General features: G+C 46.0%; 1 protein-coding gene across 1 annotated transcript in view; it reads right to left on the bottom strand.

Moving 5' to 3' along the window:
• The window catches only part of RPRML (reprimo like), a 36,751-nt gene continuing 24,354 nt past the window's right edge, over nt 1–12,397 (bottom strand). The window contains exon 2 of the mRNA XM_086864271.1: nt 1–286. The gene's annotated coding sequence lies outside the window, so the exon portion shown is untranslated. The remainder of the gene's footprint in view (nt 287–12,397) is intronic.

Raw genomic sequence — 12,397 nt, 5'->3', positions numbered from 1 at the left:
TGTATTTATGTATGAGCTTTTATTAATGTGGACTTTGGATTTGAGCTGATATTCTCTGTGTCTGTTCCTAATACCCCCCTGCTCCCCAGGCTCTCCCTGCTCCACTCAATAGCCAATCCTGTTTCCAAAGAGATGAACTCTAAAAAGCATCTGCACCACTTTACCCAAGGGAGTGGAGTTTTTTCAGCAGGTCAATAATATTAATGTACAATATAACATTATACAATCATATCCTTTGATGCCATGGCCAGCTTGATGGTGTTCTCTTTTCTCCATCATCTTTTTCCTACAATAAAAAGAAAAAATCAGTCAGGGCTCATAAAAAACTCTCAGTCGAATATACATTTTTTTGCATTTTGGGATTGATTGCTGTTTTCTTCCTTAATAAAGTATTTATTTCTTGTTTTTCTTTCCCACTGGGAGATCAAAAGCCCAAGCAATATTTTGTTGGCAAAGTGTTCAGCTTTCAGTTGTTGAAAACCTGAGATGTTTTGGCCTGGAACCAAAATAATGAAAATATTTCCAAAGAGCATTTTAAAATCTCAAAACTCTTCTTAGTATTTAATATTTTCAGTTAAGATTTATTTTTAAAAAGTCCTGGAGCAGAGGTAGTCTGGGAGGGGGCTGTGTATTCATCACCTCTGTCTACAGGACATGTGGTCTCATGCCAGTGGCAGGCTGAGAGCTGAGGATCCCTGGTACATTCCTCCCCAATCCAATTCCTCCTGCACAGTGACTTAGAAGTTAATTTGAAGCTCTGAGCTGGTTTCACATTCCATAAGCCCAAGCAGGGATCTCAAGATGGGACCTATTGGCAAGGCATCTGTTTTGGGTTGCAGCAATGCACAAATGGAGACAGCTTCCTGACTTGGCATCTCTCCACAGCAGCAGTGAAAAACAATTTAAAAATTAAAAAAATAAACATTTAAAAAATTAAAATTAAAAAAAAAATTAGTGGGAAGAGAGAAATCCAGAGACTGGAATGTCTTGTGTCTGCAGCTCAGCTGGACCTGCCTTTCCCCCATGGCTCCTGAGGATGTTTCGAAGTCCAGGATGCTCCTGGCCACATTTGGATCCTCTTTCTCTCTTTTTCACTCATTCACTGCCCAAGAGTGGACTTAACCTGCGGAGCTGCTGTTTTCCCTGTGAAAAATTACTTGATCTAAGCACCCTCAACTCTTGATCCTCCTCATCCCTCCAATCCTTCCCCTGCAAAAAGAAAGCAAAAGATAGAAACCATTGTTGGCATTAAGCTTGGCATGCATAGCATGGACAGCGCAGCATGGAGAAGCGGGCCACGGCAGGTGTGAGAACCTTGATTGCCTTCAAACAGAAAATGAATGACTGAACCTCAGTGCCTCAGAGCTGGAGAGATTTTCTCCTCATTTACTCAAAACTAAAAAGGAGAGTCAAGGTGAGTTATGCTTACATGGATCCTTGAGGAAATTGATGTGCAAGGGGCTTCTCACTGTGTGGCTTTCCATGAAAGGAATTTCTCATCAGATATTGAATGCTGGGAAAGTCATGGAGGTGTGAACTACTTCCCTTTTTCTCTATTAAATTAATTTCACCTCTACTAAATTTCTTACAAAATGAGGGGGTTTAATTCATCTGGAAAACTCCCTTCTGCTCCTTTCATTTGAAGGAAAATTGCTGGTGAAGCCTCTCATTCATGGAGGAAAAGCTGGAGAGACCCAAGTCATGCCATGTTCTTCTCTGGGGCATTTTTATGCCACACCAATTGTTCACACCCTGTGAATTTAAGCAGAGTCTTGTATAAATGTGAGAGGATTCCTTCCAAATGCTTCTGTCTCATGTGTAACCCACTTATTGTACTCAAGACTCATCACAGAAATGAGCAGGGGGGATCACTTGAAGTGCCACCTATGAACACAGAAGATGCTGCTCTTGTGTCTCTGCAAGGGCCTCTTTGGCAGATGACATGATCCTGAAAACTGATTTTATCAAACCTAATATGCCTCAATGAGAAGGCTCCATTTCTTCATGCTTGGCAGAGGCACCTACAGTCATAAAAAGAACTCAGTGAGAATTGAAAATATTTTCAATGAAGAGCAGGGACCAGCCTTATCTCTGCCCTGGGATACCCCAGGTGCCACCAGCCCAGGACTGACCACTGCAATTGTTCCCTGACAGGGCTCTTTGCCCTTCACCACCTAAAAATCCTAATCCACCCCCAGCCTGGGGATGGGAGCAGGGAATGGCCTGGCACACACAGCTCTGCTCAGCCAGCTCTCTCATGAAGATGAATAATCCTATTTGATGTGATGACATGAGCCAGCAGCTGAGGTCATCTCCCAGCTGCTTTAGGGGCAAAGGCAAGCACTGAGCCTGACATGAATAATCTACATCTGCAGGGAGAGAGAGAAGGAGGCTGCCCAAGATCAGCCCTGGGCTAGTAATGACACTTGAAGCATTTATAATCATCCCCCTGCCCCAGCCCCTCCATTAAGCAGGGAACATGTCGCATGCAAAGAGAAGCAGGAAACTTGGACATGTCAGGAGTGAAACCTCATCAGGACCAGGTGGGCTGGCATGCAGGGACATGGTTGTGAGAGGGATTCAGGCCCAGGGATGGCTTCAGGTCTGAAAATAAGAATGCAAAGCCCTGCTGGGCTTTTGGCTTCTACCTGCATATGTTTGCAAGGTAAACCTGCTTACCCTCTGAAAAAGAGCAGTGTGGCATGTGCAGGGTACCCAGGGGTGAGACTCTCCATCTTTGCAATCCATAGGCACAACACTCCAGCAGAACTGGGCAAAGCTCAGGCCTTAAAAAGAAGCTAAGTTAGGAAGAAGCTGCCCAAATAGTAACCAACGTTGCTGCTGTTGCTGGGAAATTATATCCCCACACAGAGAAGTTTCTTTTCATTTGGTCAAAACTTCTCTGATTCTAATCAAAGCCTCACATTCTGCCTCACTTCTCCCTGGCAGTAGTGGGGTCACTGGGGATATCTTGGCAGTAAATTTCTAAAGGAAATGTCTTTCTGAACAAGCCTTTGTGGTGAGAACATATCTATCTCATCAAAATGCCTTGTTCCCCCTTTTATCTTTAAAAAAAACCTGCCCAGATGTGTGCTGTGCATCTGCACCAGGCTGCACATGCTGCCAAGCCTGTGGCAACAATCCAGGCATTTGCTACCCTCTGCTGTCCTTTTCCTGCTACTCACCTCCCTTTGGCAGAGGCCACCACTATTTTCCTCCCTCCTTTATGTCCCTGTGTCACCTGCCATACAGGCACTATCATCCTGCAAATCCTGCCCTGAGCCTCTCTAGGTGTCTTTAGGCTGAGCCTGCTGCCCCCTCAACCCTGCTCCCCCAGTCCACCCAGACCCATCTCCCAGATATTATAATATCCAAAATACAGAGTAGCTGTGCTTCCCTTCACACCCAGCCTGCTCTTTCACACTGTTCTTTCTGCTCTCCAGTGGGTCCCCCTATTCCTGCCCCTACTTTTATGCTGCTTCTCCCTCTGCATTGCTCACAAATATGGAGCAGCTCATGGGAGAACTGGATTCTGCTGAGCACTGAAAGCCCCTGTCAGGTCTCAGAGGATGGCCTGGCACCACCAGGGTTAATCCTGAGTGGTATCAGGGCAGCTCCTGCCTTTATTAACAACTCTTAGCCCTTCACAGGGTAAAACGAGCCAAGGGAAGATGCAAAATGCCCACCAATCCCAGATCCCTCATTTCCAGTCATGGAGGGATGTGGAAACTACTGTGTCAATTCTTATTTATAAATGGAGTTGGTATGTGGGGGTAACTCACTTTGCTTCTTTGGAGGGAGGGAGGTTAGTTCCTACTCAGGACAGCACAGGATGGTTTTTCCATGTACTTACTCAGGCACTGGCTGTGCTCTTAGCAAGACAAGCACAAGAATAACAAACACTATAAGGTGGTAAGAAAGTGAACCTATATTCTTGGCATTTTTCTATGGATGAGCCAAGTTCAGTCTTGCATGTGAGCTGGTATTCTGTACTTCAAGCAGGAATTTCTTTGCTATGTAGGAATTTCTTTGCTATGAGGTGTGCCACCACAGCACACATTCAGTGTCTGCTAAACCCATCTGACAACTCAAACAAATCCCTTAATGAGCTGATGAGTTAAAATTAATGCAAAATCAGGGAATTTCAGAAGTGTTGCACCTGCCTCAGATCATTCATATCTTTAGCCTGGTTCCCTCAGGAAATGAGATCCATTGAGTCATTCAGAGTCTGGCCTGGCTGGATGCCTTCTTTGTAGTAACTTCTGAACAAGAGTTACACTCTAATTTGATAAAGTGGAGATCTCAAAGGTACTAACTATCAAGTTCCGGTACATTCAGTAAGAAAGATGATTAGGGAGATCCCCATGGTGCAGCCCACACCAGGCAGGAGGGATGCCACAGCCTCACACTACAAACCACAAGGAACTCTTCATTCCTTCTGCTTGGTTTTATCCCAATTGATTTCAGATCAGACTTGGTTTATTTATGTTAAAACTGTCAGAAAAAAATACCTTAGATCTAGGGGGTAGTGCAATTTTTTTCTTTATTTTTTAAAAGAAACATTAAGGATTTGCTCATCATATTGTTCACCAGGGTGAAGTTTTCTCCCTAGACACAGCCTGGAAACAAACACGCTTCCCCAGCCCTGCCCTTTCCTTTGGCTCCAACCAGGATGAGGCGTGAGGCTGCTCTTGCTGTGTCTGCTCCCTACCCCTCCCAGCCATGGATTTTCTCATTATTTCATCATTCTGAGAGCACAGGGACAGAGGGTGGGAAGGAGGGATGCCTTAACCTGGCAAGATTTTCCCCAAGAATAATTGCTGGTGCCTTCTGCTGTCTCTGAGCTGTTGTGTGCACTTTATTTCTGTTGGATCTTAAATAAAGTGGTGAGTGTTTTCATATTTCTCTTCTTTTTTTCTTTACCTTGTGCTGTTTTCTCATAGACACATTTTTTCCACAAGCCAGCAGGATGATCTGAACATATTTACCCTAAAAGCACTTCTCCCTCCCCCTACATCCCATTTCTAGAAACCCTGGTACAAGTGAGAATGAATTTTTAGCTTTACTTTTCCCAAATTTCTGGCTGTCCATATATTTAAACTGCTCACTTGTAGATCTCAATGAACAATTGTAGGACCCTAACCTTCATTTTCAGGACAAACTGCAACATTAAGAGAATACACCTTTCTTAATAGAGATTCCAATCCAAGCTAAGACGCTGCCTAAAGTATCCCAGGCTTGAATACAAACTTACTATTAGAAGCTGGTGATGTGCTTTTTAGGATAACTCAAGCTGGCAGGAAGTCCTCCCTAGTGTGTGGCCGCACCTTGATCTTCGCTCAGCAACTTGTCTTTTCTTCCCCTGAGACTTTTGTAAATATAATTTCCCCTCAAAACCACAATTCCTTATTTTCTTCAATATAGTCTTATTATTAAAGCCCCGCCCCCCAAGTCAGTTCTAAGTATCCTCCACAGATGGAGACCCAGAGTTTTCCTCTTGAAGTGCAAGGCAAATTCACCTTCAGTCTGGGTTTCTGGGTTTTTCCTGCCTCTTGCTCAGCTACAATTGCAACCAAAAAAAGCCTTGAATAGCATTCTCATAATCCTCCATCCGTCTGATCATCTCTCCTAACATACTCTCCTTCTAAGGATGTTCCAGCTGTATTTCCTCTTCCCAGATTCCTCCCAGGGCCATATTTCCCACAAAGGCCAGACCTGTTGTGTGTCAGCAAGGTGGGCAGGAAGATGAGGCTGACCAGCCTGTGAGGCATCACTAAGGTGACAGGGAAAAGTAGCAGGTTCCTTGTTGCCATGGTAACAGGATGCTCCACATTGCCCAGGAGGTAGAATGTCCTGTGCTCCACATGTCTACCTAGCCCTCAGGAGACCCAGGGTGTTGGGGACCCTGGGGATGCTGACTCTGGTGCTTTGGAGTTGCTCAGGTAAAACATCAGTGTGGAGGTGGGTATAATCTGCTCTGACTTCTTGGAAGACTGACTGGAGCCTTGGAGAGGAACTGGAGTGAGGTGAACACCCCTTGAGCACTGGTCCTGTGTTTTCCCCCTTGGAGATCCACTGTCCTTGACTTGGGACCTCCCAACCACTGTGCCTGCCTGCCAGGACCTTCCCATCTCCATCTGGGAACACCAAGAGGTGAGACCTGCAGAGCTCTCCTGCTGGACATCCCTTACCCACAGCCCCTTGGATCTCTCCAGATCCAGGCTATGTCCAGGTGCTGGTGACAGGACCCTCCCCTCTCTGCCCACTCTGCCAATGACCTGGGCAGCGGATGTGGCTGCCCAGTCACAGCCAACACGAGCAGAGGTGTCCCAGTCTGACTCTGGTCTCCAAAGCTCTGCTTATCACAGTCTCACTTCCTGCCACTTATTTCAACAGCTGCTGGCATTTTCTCTCCTCTAAGCACATAAACAACCTCAAGTCTCCCTGTATGATGTTCCCAGGTGGGGCTGCATCCATCCACATGCCACACAGGTTCTCAGCTTGCCCCAGTGAATTCCCAACCCTCCTCTCCCTTCAGCTCCAGGCCTGCTCTCTGCAATGCCTTGAAATTCCTCAAATGTGTCCCCAGAATTTGCCTCTCTCTCTGTCCTGGGCCATGTTTTCATCCAAAGGGAGAGCAGCCTGGACTCACTGCCAAAACCCTGCTGGGATGGAGGTGGCTGATCCCACCTGCTGCTGGGTGGGGTAAGGCAAGGCAGGAGAGTCCTGGCTCTTCTCATCTGTGATTGGCCCTGCTCCCATGAGAAAAGAGGGACAGGAGGGGAAACAGCCCCCCAAGGAAGAACCAGGTCTGTAGAGCAGGTGAGGGGCACATAAAGACTCAGATTTCATGAGACCTGGTGTCTCTCCAGCCACCACTCTCTGTTTTGTTTGTCCCCCCAACCACCTCACAGTAGCTGCAATATCCAGCAAGGGAGAAGAGGGACACCCGTCTCCCTAAATTATTCTCCTCAAGTAGCTCTGACTACAACCACTTTTTTTGCTAATACAAATTGGCTTCTAATTTATCTCTGCAACACTGGCTGCTCCAGACACAGTGGGATTTGGGAATTACTGGGAGACCCATCATACAGTTTACATCAGGTGAGAGAAAACAATACTCCCAGTCAGTCTTGCACTCAGTTTCCTTCCCATACCACTTTGTACACACCACCGAAAAAGCAGCACCAGGAAAGAGCTACAGCCAGAGTATTTACTAGGGTCAAGGTTCATAGGACAGGGCAAGAGAAAGCACAACTTCAAATATCTTCATTTGCAGAGCCAGGTCTTGTCATATGGGGACACAGGGCTTTGGGAAGGATTCCCACCTCTTGACCTCAAGCATTGGCATGTGTAGGTGGAATTTTGCTGAGCCCAGCAAAATTCTGGGCTGCCAGAGAGCCCAGAAGAGGGCAGCAATACTGTGCAGGAAGTTGGCACTTTTAACAGAAATCGGGTCTCTTTAGAGGAAAGAAATTCTGGATCTAAAATACAGGAGGAGGAGGAGGAGCTTTTTCTGCTTTTTAGCACAGAACGAAACTCAGAGCAGGGACATTGGCCTAGTTCCAGGCTTGTGCTCAGTAGTTTCAGGGCACAAAGCTGTCCCAAGAAATTTCATAGGAAGTCTGGGCTGACAACTGTTTGCTGAAGTTCAACAAAGAAAGAATCAGTGCAATTCATCCACAGCATCCTGAGCAGGAATGCCAGGAGGTATTCCTACCTGCTTGGGCAGGAGCTGCCTGGAGCTGAGAGGAGGGAGAGGAGAAAAGTGTTTCAAGTGTTGACCAGCCTTTCTTCCCTGAGAGAGTGGTCAGGCACTGGCACAGGCTGCCCAGGGAAGTGGTAGAATCAACATCCCTGGAACTGTTCAAAAAACCTGTAGATATTGTGGGCATGGGTTTTGGTGGGCTTGGCAGTGTTGGGGGAATGGTTGGACTTGATCTTGGAGGGCTTTTGCAAACTGAACGATTCTGTGGAGTGGAGGTCGAGTAGGGCATGAGTGTGTGGTGTGTGAGGAGGACTGTGAGCCTTCAGGTGAGAGCTGCAAGAAGGAACTTGCAGGAGGGCCCTATGAAGCTCCACAGCTCTGCTGCTCCTCACAGCTCTGTGGAGCTGCAGCAGGGGATTACACACAACTTCAGCATCAGTAGGCTGAAGGTGTAGAAAAAGAGAGTGCCGGCTTCCAGGATCTCTGAATCAGGGAGAGTGAAGGCCTTGAGGGAAGGAGTTGGGTGAAGGGGTGAGTCTGGGTCTGGGTCTGTCCCCTAAAGTTTCTTTGCTGGGCTGGAGGTAAAGACCCTAGAGGAAATTTGTGCATTTCCTGAGACACAGGGACAGAAAAGCATTGGGACTCCCTCTCTGCTGTGGAGTCTGGATGTGCTCAACCTCCTCACTCTCAGCTTCTCCCCTCTGCAAAATCCTGAAGGGGACTACAAATATAGAGGGTGCTGGCACTGCCCAGGCTCCCCAGGGAATGGTCCCGGCCCCGAGGCTGCCAGAGCTCCAGGAGAGCTTGGACAGCGCTCCAGGGATGGACAGGGTGGGGTTGTTGGGGGGTCTGGGCAGGGCAGGAGTTGGACTGGGTGATCCTGTGGGTCCCTTCATACTCAGGATATTATGGAATTCTAAGAAACCCCCTTTGGAATGACCTGCAGGGCTGTAGCCCAAACCACCACCACTCTAATGAGGCACAGCTAATGCCCCTCTGCTGCCTTGAGGAGTCTGAGCCAGTGCCAGGGACCCAGCAGAGTGTGACAAGGCCAACTTGGCACAGCCTGGCATGAGGAGGCAGTGGCAGCTGCTGCCAAACTCAGCTCAGCTTGCAGGGAACAGGTTCCTTCTGACTAATCTTGAGACAGTGTAATTAGCAGGTCTGTGGTGGGACTTGGGGGCTGGGGTCTCTTGCCTGACCCAGCTGGGTGGGCTGGACTGGGAGTTCACAGATCACACAATATTCTGAGTTGGAAGGGACCCACAAGGATCACTGAGTCCAAGTTGATGGAGAAGGAGCAGGTGGCTTTCAATACAAGCTGGTTCACCCCTGCAATCCAGGGCTGAGCAAAAAGCCTGGCGGTGAAATTCCCAATACCCAAATCAGTCTCCTCCTGGAGGGTGAAAAGAACTGGGCTATGGAAGAGGTTTGAGCAGAGCAGGACTGGTGGCCTGGAGATAGGCAGATATCCAGCATGTCTGAAACAAGCCCAGGTCTGGCACACAGGTCTGTGAATGCTCTGTCCTAGGATTCATTAAAAACCTCTCTTGGTTCATAATATTTTGTAAGTTCCTGGTGCTTTCTTACACTATGTGATAGTTTAAACCCCCCCTTGCCTTCCTGGGCCTGCTGTTCCTAATGAATGTGATAAACAAATGCTGCTCCTGTTTGGGTTTAATTCAAAATCCTGTTAAGCACCCACATTACTTTCAGCATCTAGGGTTATTTGTGTCAGTGTGTGTTTAGATGCTTCCCTGGACTGGGATCTAAGAAAATGACCAAGATCATTAGGAAAATCAAAGGGATTTTTGGTGCGGGGTGATAAGGCAGTAAGTGGCAGGAACACAACTATTTGTAATTATCTGCCCACACTGCAGCTTAACCAGACTGAGATAACTAATTGATGCTTATATTTGCAAGCAATCATCTTAAAAATATTCTAATTTATGTTAGATTTCAGTCCTGCTGGATCCAAAAAGTTCTTCTGTTAGAGCAATTCTGTGCATGTGTGTATATATAATAGAACCTTTTCAGAGGTAATTCAGGAACCAAAGTTTCATCTTTCCTAGATCCCACAATAAATGCCATTAAAAAAAAAAAGAAAAAAAAAAAAAAAAAAGAAAAAGCTTGGTCCAGAATTTATTTTATGCCTAAAATCAACCAGAATATTGTGATGAACTCTATGAGGAAAAGGCAATGGGAAAATTTGATTGGCCAGAATGGAAAACAAACAAAATGTATAAGATAAATAGAAATAATAATTTCAAATAGCAAACACAAAACATTTCAGCATGAAATAATCAGATCTGTCAGCTTTATAGCTGGGGAGAGGTTTTCCCATTGTGAAATTTCTCAGACTTCTGGAGGTCACAGAGTAAGTCTTACACAGCCAGGGGAAAAGTTCCAAATACAGCTGTTGCCCTGTGCTCTATAGGGGCCTGAATCCAGCCCAGGAATGGTTTATCTCCTCAGTGAGTTCAGGATTGAGATCTTCTCCCAAAGATTAAAAACACCTTTCTTTGCATGTACCTCTTCCCTCATCTTCCTTTCCACCATCAGCAACTGTATACCCCAAAGTATGTCCTGGCTTTGTGTATTTGGGAATAGCTGTCCTGGTTGGAAAGGCTGAGGACTCTGCCCTTAAATATTGCAGTTTTGCTCCCATGCAAATTTAAATTTTCAATTTTCTTTACCTCTGTGCTGTGGAATGGGTACTCCACAGATCCACATGACAGGCCAAGGGAGGACAGGCAGAACAGAGATGAATTAGACCTTCCCATTGCATATTGGTATCCATGACAACTATTCCTTTCTGTGCTCTCAGGAGTTGCTCAAACTATCCTTCCGCACGAGAGCTCCCCCTTGCCGGGACTGCCCCCCTTGCTGGGGGTCTGAGGGGACCAAAGGGCTATAGTGCATGTGCTGAAGACACATGGGATGAGCCAGAGGTGGCACACAGATGAGATGCTCCAGAGGAAAATCTACATAGTGCCTTCAGCATTCTGCCCTCAGTGGCAATGGATAGACATTCCAGAGGGTGAGGCTTTGAAGCAATTTGGTCTAATAGAAGGTGGCAGGGGTGAAATGAGATGATCTTCAAGGTCCTTTCCAATCCAAACCATATTATGATTCTAAGGAGAGGTTCTCTGTCACAGAAAACTCCTGCTGAAAAGTACCAACAAAGTGGAAAACTCAGTCCTGACCCTCCCCAGAGGAGAATGTCTCCTTGGCAGTGCTTTGATCCCTGAGCTGGAGACAACACTCTTTGAAGAAATGAGATGTAGAGATTTTTCTGTGCAGACAATAAATCACAGAAGTGATTCACTTTGAACTCACCCAAAATATGAATAAATACAGAGCTGCTCCACCATCTCGAGTGGAGGACAGAGATAATTGTCTGAATGCTGATGGGCAAAGGGCTATTTTGCCAGCTGCTGTCAGTAGGCAGCAATTAATTAAAAGTGTTCCTGGGTAATTTTGCGTACCTTTTCTTTCAAGCTCAAAAGGACCATGAACCACTTGGTCTGCTTTTCTTCCTCCAAGGATACAGCACTTACTGTCATATGCAAGATGAAGGAGATACTTAATGCACTGTGTTCACTGCTGAGGAGTTCTCAGCCAGACACTGTCTTTTTTTGAGTATCATGCCTTAAAAGATGACAAATGAGACAGGTCCCTGCCTGAACCACTCCCTCCACAGAACTGCAGGGTCAAGTGTGTTCAGGTCAGGTCAGAAGAGGTTAAGGGGGCAGCGGGTTATCAGACCCAGAAATGGCATTTAATAAATCACTGTTCACATACACTAAAAGGCAAGTGAGCACATCAGCATAAATTATAGAATCATAGATTAATGGGTTGGGTTGGGACTTAAAAACCATCTAGTTCCAATTACCTGCATGGGCAAGGACACCTTCCACTAGACCAGGCTGTTCAAAGGTTTTTGGCTGGATATTAGATTATCATGCAACAAGAATTAAATTATTGAACTCAGATGATGGTGATGCTACCTTAAAGGGGTTTCTCTGAGGATTTGAACTCTCTGAGAACCAGTGGTTTGTCAAAGGAGTCGATTTTAAATAAAACCATTTGAAGCTCAAGTTGCTGACCTCATCACCGAGTGCCACAGCGGTTCTCTGCATGGCATTATCTTCTGAGGCAGCTTTGCTAAAGCTTTATTGTCCTGGGCAGAAAGGTATTGGGTTTCTTTGCACAGTCCCTCTGGGGCTGTAATTAGGGGCTGTGATTATTTCAGCACTGCAAAGTTTGTTTTGCATTGCACAGACTTTGGGGGGCCAGAGCAAGGATCTTATGGGTCACTGAGGTGGCTGGAAGAAGAAGCCAAAGTCATCCACAGTCCTTCTGCTGCACTTTTGTGATTTCTGCAGTTAGTGCAGAGCAGGCAAAGCAGTCACAATTAGACAAATACCTATTAAAGATGAAATTATAATTACTGAGGTGTTTTTATGCAAATTTGGCAAAGCACTGAGAAGCAGAACAGTCGCCCTGAATCTCCTGGTGCAAAAGCTGTTCTCAACTATAGTTACGGCTCAATGCAATACAATTTTCATGTTTCTATTTTAGTTCTTTTTCATTTATTGCCTCTTTTCTGCTTTTTGTTGTTTTTAGGATGAGTTACATCCTGTTAAGCATGCTGTGAACTCTCTTACAGTGATTTGTCTGTAGATG

Source organism: Cyanistes caeruleus, chromosome 27, assembly GCF_971803275.1.
Source record: "Cyanistes caeruleus chromosome 27, bCyaCae1.hap1.1, whole genome shotgun sequence".
NCBI lineage: Eukaryota > Metazoa > Chordata > Aves > Passeriformes > Paridae > Cyanistes > Cyanistes caeruleus.
Note: the sequence above shows the minus strand (reverse complement) of the source record. Positions and strands in the feature narration are given on the sequence as shown.